The following is a 6,030-nucleotide window of genomic DNA, read 5'->3' as shown; positions in this document are numbered from 1 at the left end:
GCCTCATGTTCGCTTCAGTGCATGGCTGCCGGCCGCCATCTTGGCTGACAGTTAATTTGCATAAGGATATGCTGATTAGCCAATGGGAAGGGTAGCGGTCATATGCTAATTACCATGTTTCTCTTTTATTAGTGTAGATATACATATATATATAAACATAAATTATATATATATTTATTTCAGACATTGCTGGTGGAATGCACATCCATGTATCTTTTCCGGAGAGACATTTGGCAAATAAAGGCTTAAAATATGTATGTGTAAAAATTCCATGTCCAGGAACTTATGCTAAAAGCAAAACCAGATGAAAAACAGAGATGCATCTTTAACAAGACCCTTTGCAAGTTGTCTGCAAGGGTGGAAATTAAAAACTGCATAGATGTCCAAAAAAGGAGGGTTGGCTAAATAAATTGTAGTAACAGCTGTATGGGAGAATACTATGTAGCCACTAGGAAAGGTGTCCTAAAAGTTTATTTTTACTTGCATAAAAAAGTAATCAAGGCTTTTTAATGTTAAAGACATAATACAACAGGAAGAATCCTTTCATTTTTGTAATAAAATTATATGCATTTTGTAAACATATATTACCCCTGAAATAACCTATTTGCTTTTCTCCAATTTAGTTTTGCTAAAATAAAAAAATAAACAATTCAAATTGCCTATGCCACTTACACAAGAGGTGCTTTTATCTGAAAATAAACTAATTCCAACAAGAATTGAAATGGGTCAGTGGAGACAGGTCTCGACTGCCGGCATCGCACCTGCTTTCTTCCCAATGCTTTGCAGGGAGAACCCTGAATCCAGGCTGGTGGACTCATAGGCAGAGACATGCTGATTCAGGGTCTCTGACCTCATTTTGGTGACTCCAATGGTTTTATTGTTTGGGGACGTCTTCGCATTTCCACAGAACCAGATAGATTTGCTTACAAAGCTTCTGTCCCTACTCCACTGGACATTCCAAGTGTGTCATCATGTTGTTCGTCCAGTTACTAGAAAGAGGGTGAAGACAGCTGTATCAGTGGGTGGGGATTTTTGCAAAGTGCTGAAAAATACTCCGCTTGATTTAAGAAAAGAATTGATTGAAAACATATCACAGAATTGCTAGGCAGCAGAGCACACGGCTTGGGAAAGACGGGACCAAGTAAGCCTCAGAGATTCTGAAGTCCGCCTCAGAGATTGCCACAGCAATGTCACCGTGAGGCCAGCGTGGTCAGGAGCTGCATCTGCACAGTCAGCACTAGCCATTCTGGTGCTGTCTCTTGTTCGTGGCTTAACCTCCAAGAAGAGAACATCTGCACGAGCCACTAGTGTCTGGGCGGGCCCACCTCATAGTTACGAAAGGTCTTAGGTTCTGGTCCTAACAGACGGTAGCCAAAGAAAACTGGGATGTTATTGTGAGGGGGATATGGATATTGAGAAGCCAAACCAAAAAAACCCCAAACCCTCCCATATGTACAACATCGGTTATTACTGAGACACTTGCATCAAGAAATGTATAGGAATGGTTGCTGTGTTTACAACATAGAAATAGCTATTGTCACAACTGGGTGTCTGAGAGAATGGGGACTTCAGGATTTCAGTGTTTTCCTGTTCTTCATCCTTTGCATCTGCCCAATATCCCTTTGAACTCAGTATCAAGGATGTTTTTCTTATTACAAATCTCAAGTTATTGGATAAAAAGCAGAAAGGGTAGGCCATCACAGACATTCAAGTGAGAGATGCCTAAGTGTGTAATGTTTAATGAGCTAAACATTACAAAAGAGCTTTGGGGATTACTACAAATATAAAAACATATAAACATATAGGTAGAACTTGGCAACTAGAAATCACCCCCATCTTCTACCTGACTACTCAGGGAGACTTTTTTTTCCCCTGTGTTTTTTTAAAATATATTTTTATTGATTTCAGAGAGGAAGGGAGAGGGAGAGAGAGATAAAAACATCAATGATGAAAGAGAATGATTGTTTGGGTGCCTGCATGCCCCCTACTGGGGATCAAGCCGCAACCCAGGCATGTGCCCTTGACCGGAAGGCGGGACCCTTCAGTCTGCAGGCCCATGCTCTATCCACTGAGCCAAACCAGCTAGGGTTTAGAGAGACATTTTGCATCTAAGTATTTTATCATCCCTCACACCATTACCTGGGTAACAGGAAAAACCTCCAATAAAGGTTAAGGTGAGGGCAAGATGTAGCAACTTGTCTTTGAAGTTTGAGGAGGTGTCCTGACATCCTCTGAAACTCACTGGAGTGGCTGTCACTGGAGTGGCAATCCATATAAGAGATGGGGGACTGTGAACCCAACTAGGATCGCAATTTGACAATTCTGCCTTTGTTTTCCGACAATCTGCCATTCAGTAGTCATAGGGAAGTCTGCCCATTTCCATTTGTGTCAGAAGAGCGTGTAGACACTTGAGCTTTCCATTGTATGTCTTTGAGCTTTCCAATGCTGTCAGACTGGGCTCAGCCTTTCGTCCTGTTCTGAAACAGCAGCTGGCCCTGGAAAGTTATCTTTCAGTGGGAACTTTATGCTAAGAAGGAGTGATGCTCAAAATATTTAATGACTGATACAGCACAGACATTCACCAGTCAGAATGGAGGCTAGCCGTAAACATCCCTTAAGGGCCTATCAGACGAATAAACTGCCTCCAACCCACGTGGGCAGTGCCATCTATGTGATCGATGACTCAGCCATGTTATGACTGAGCGCCTTGAGTTCCCAGATTCTCAGCCCTGAAGAATCAGCTGCGTTTCCACTTTCTTCCGTTCCAAATAGGACAGAAAACCAACCCCACGCCCACTCCCTCTCCTTTCAGGTCTTTTGCCTGCAACCCACTCCAGTTGCAGAAGCCCAGGTACATTGTCGCAGACACAGGAAGTGGTTCTGTCCAGTGAGAAAGATGAGACAGTCGTCTGCGGGTCAGGGAGCTCGTGGCACTGAAGGAAAGGTTGGAGATGCGGGTCACAAAGCAGGGGTGATCGAGCCAAAGGAACCCAGCCCACCAGGCTCTTGGACAACGTACACTGGCTAGGGACACCACAGCCCCACAGCGCTGCCAACCCCGTCTCTGCGTGTAGTCCGAGTCGGGGGCACCTGTTTGGCCAGAAGTGCCAGTGGGATAGAGGAAGAAAATAACCTTCCATTTTGGCTTCTGCGGCTGCCAGCAGAGCCATCGCCAAGGCTTACACAATTGGGGAACCTCAAAACAAGGAAAGAGGGTACAGGAGCAGACTTACTGCAATCAACATTTACATTGGACAAAAGGGGAAGCACATTCAGTTATAGAGATTGGGTATGCAAATGAAACTGCCATGCCTTCTTTACCTTTGGCTACAGCCCGAGCCTCCTTCTAGATGCCAGCCTTTCAACAAGAACAACAGCCTTTCACAAGAACGTTACGTAAAAAAAACACCCCAACAGTCAGTGGTACACAACAAGCATTCCAGGAGTAGGGAATGTTCCTCGCTAAGGCCTTGGCTCCCAGTCCATTGTTCCACGTGATTCTTGGCTCCATCCTCTCAGGGGTCTTACTTTTCCATCATCTTCCTTTGTAATTTCTGAAGAGATTATTGGAAAATATGTCCTTTTTGTTGACTGAGCAGTCTTCTCAACTTGTTTCCCACCCTGGCCAGAGTTCTTTTTACTTCCCAGCCTCAGTATCTTTTAGCCCCGAGCTGTTGATGTTTTGTCAATAAAGCTTTCTCAAGAAATGTGTGGGTTTCTTATGTATTTTACTCCATGTATCAAAAGCCATGATCACAATTCTTTTTGGCATATACTCTCCCTCCAGCTCATGCATAATTATTTGGACACATCACAGTTCTGTAAGACCACAGCCCTAATCTTTCTAGGAACACTTTTGTCCAACTGAGAGGATATACTTGGCACCACCTTAATGCTTTTTGTGCTCTTAACAAAATGCATTAAAGCTATGAGCGCATTAAAGCTTGATTTGGTCTTAGACTATGTCTTAGGGGAAGGCTCTGGATTTTGGCTTTTTCCTAAAGTGATATAACAATGGCCTCACCTTTTTTTTTGAAGAGAATGGTTTCATTTTTCCAACTACTCCATTTCTGAGCTATGTATATTGCTTCTAAATTCTAATTACAAACCACTAAGTTCTCTTATGAACTCAGATTTTTTTTGTAGCACCTTGTCAAAAACAGCCTGTGACAAATAGCTCGTGCATTCAACATTTTGCCTTGAAGTAGCTTATTCCCAACTCTATAATATCTTTGCTGCTTTCTAGGTTATCTTGAGGCTGTTTTTCCTGTCCTTGCTATTTTCCCTGCAGACTAACAGCTTCCTTGCCACCCACTGCTTCATCATGAAGCCATTACATGTATTTTAATATTTTGTCACTTCAGGAGCCCCTTCTACCAATCAATTTCAGTATTTGTTAGTCTTATTCACAATAACATTGCATAATAAGCCACCCCCAAAAGTGATGACACACAACGATAAGCATTTATTCTCATGCCCGTGGGTTTGCAGGTTGAATGGGAATCAGCTGATCTAGGTTGGGCTTGCCTGGGTGGGTCAGCTACAAGCTGCAGGTCTAACTGGCCTTGGTTCCTCTTGGGGAGCTGGGCTCAGGGTTGAGCCATGTTCCACGCTGAGGCCCCGGCTAAAGGAGAGCAGCATACAGGGTAAGCACATCTCACAGTGATGGTGGAAGTATGCAGAGCAAACCCAACTCTGCAAGTATCACATCTGCTAACATCCTATTGGCCAAAACAAGTCACACGGTGTGCCAGTTATCAATGTATTGACTCTCCTCTCTAAGCTCACCCTTCCATTTTGGCTCTAATAGACTGATTCTTTCAGTATTTCTCCTTTAAGAGAGAGCAATGTTAACAGTTGTCAGTAGAGGACGCTGGAGAGATGTTGCACAAAAGAGGGGGCTTCTCTCCTAGTTCTAGCTGCACGTTCTTCCATCCTCCCTGGCTCCTGCTGTGCTTGGTCAGTGGTGCAGGCGTGTGAGGACACATGGTGATGCCCTGCCCCAGGCACACACCCAGAGAAGGAAGCCCCTTTGTGGCCTGGCAGCTCCAATTATTAAGCTGGCCAGCTGACTACAGTTACAGCACCCCAGGCATACACCCAGAGAAGGAAGTCCCTTTGTGGCCTTGCAGCTCCACTGGACTGCTGACCACCTCCATGCTCCCCACCCCAACTCCCTCTATGCACCCACGTGGCAGCCTGGGCTTGCCTCGGCCAAGATCTGGCTCCCATGCCCTCCAGGTGTGGACACTGCACACTCCAGTCCTCACACTTCCAAGTGGCTCACCTGTGTCCCTGAAGGCTGCTTCCTCTTGTCTGGCAATTGTGAACAGGTCTGGCTGGGGCAACTGGCGGGTGAGCTGCAACCGCACCTTCCCTGATGAGGTCTGAATCCTAGCTTTGGGGAAGGGTCACCCTTCTAAGTTTGTTCTTGCTTGGGGCCCTCACTTCAGAGGTACCTTTAGAGTTTTCTTTGAACCTTTGTAATTACTCTCCTTTTATAGCACAATAATTATTTATATTAAACTTCCCCGGTTTAAATATGGTTTCTGTCTCCTGATTGCCCCAGACTGATACAAATGGCCCAGCCCAGAGCAAAGGGGTGCAGAGCACACAAAACCCCACTAAAGACATTGCTATTTAGTAGAACGTGGTATCAAGGTCATTTATCTGTATTTGGCAATAAAGCAAGTTGCCACCAGGGGGCACCCGGATTTGAACTGGGGACCTGTTGATCTGCAGTCAAATGCTCTACCCCTGAGCTACACCCCCTTGCATAGTAAAAACTCCTCCTTACCTTACTTCACCTGTGTAACCCAAACATTCCATAGTGTACAGTAAGTTCTATTCATTCCTGGTTGGCTGATGAAACTGGACCCATCACAGACTGACTGGAGATCCCTCTCTGGCCATGAGCTCACCTTTCCATTCCCCAGAGACCCTTCCCTTTTCTCACAGACATGTTTTCACTCTAGCTCCTGTAGGGCAGCACCAGGTTTGAGAACCTGAGTCCCCAGATCCTGCCTTCCT

The 6,030-nt window shown here is 45.0% G+C and overlaps 1 non-coding gene across 1 annotated transcript; it reads right to left on the bottom strand.

The window, feature by feature from the left end:
* Positions 1–5,700: 5,700 nt before the first annotated feature.
* TRNAC-GCA lies at positions 5,701–5,772 on the bottom strand. Its single transcript has one exon. It is a non-coding gene; the product is annotated as a tRNA-Cys (tRNA).
* Positions 5,773–6,030: the final 258 nt, after the last annotated feature.

The sequence above is a fragment of the Myotis brandtii genome, unplaced genomic scaffold (assembly GCF_000412655.1).
Source record: "Myotis brandtii unplaced genomic scaffold, ASM41265v1 scaffold621, whole genome shotgun sequence".
NCBI lineage: Eukaryota > Metazoa > Chordata > Mammalia > Chiroptera > Vespertilionidae > Myotis > Myotis brandtii.
Note: the sequence above shows the minus strand (reverse complement) of the source record. Positions and strands in the feature narration are given on the sequence as shown.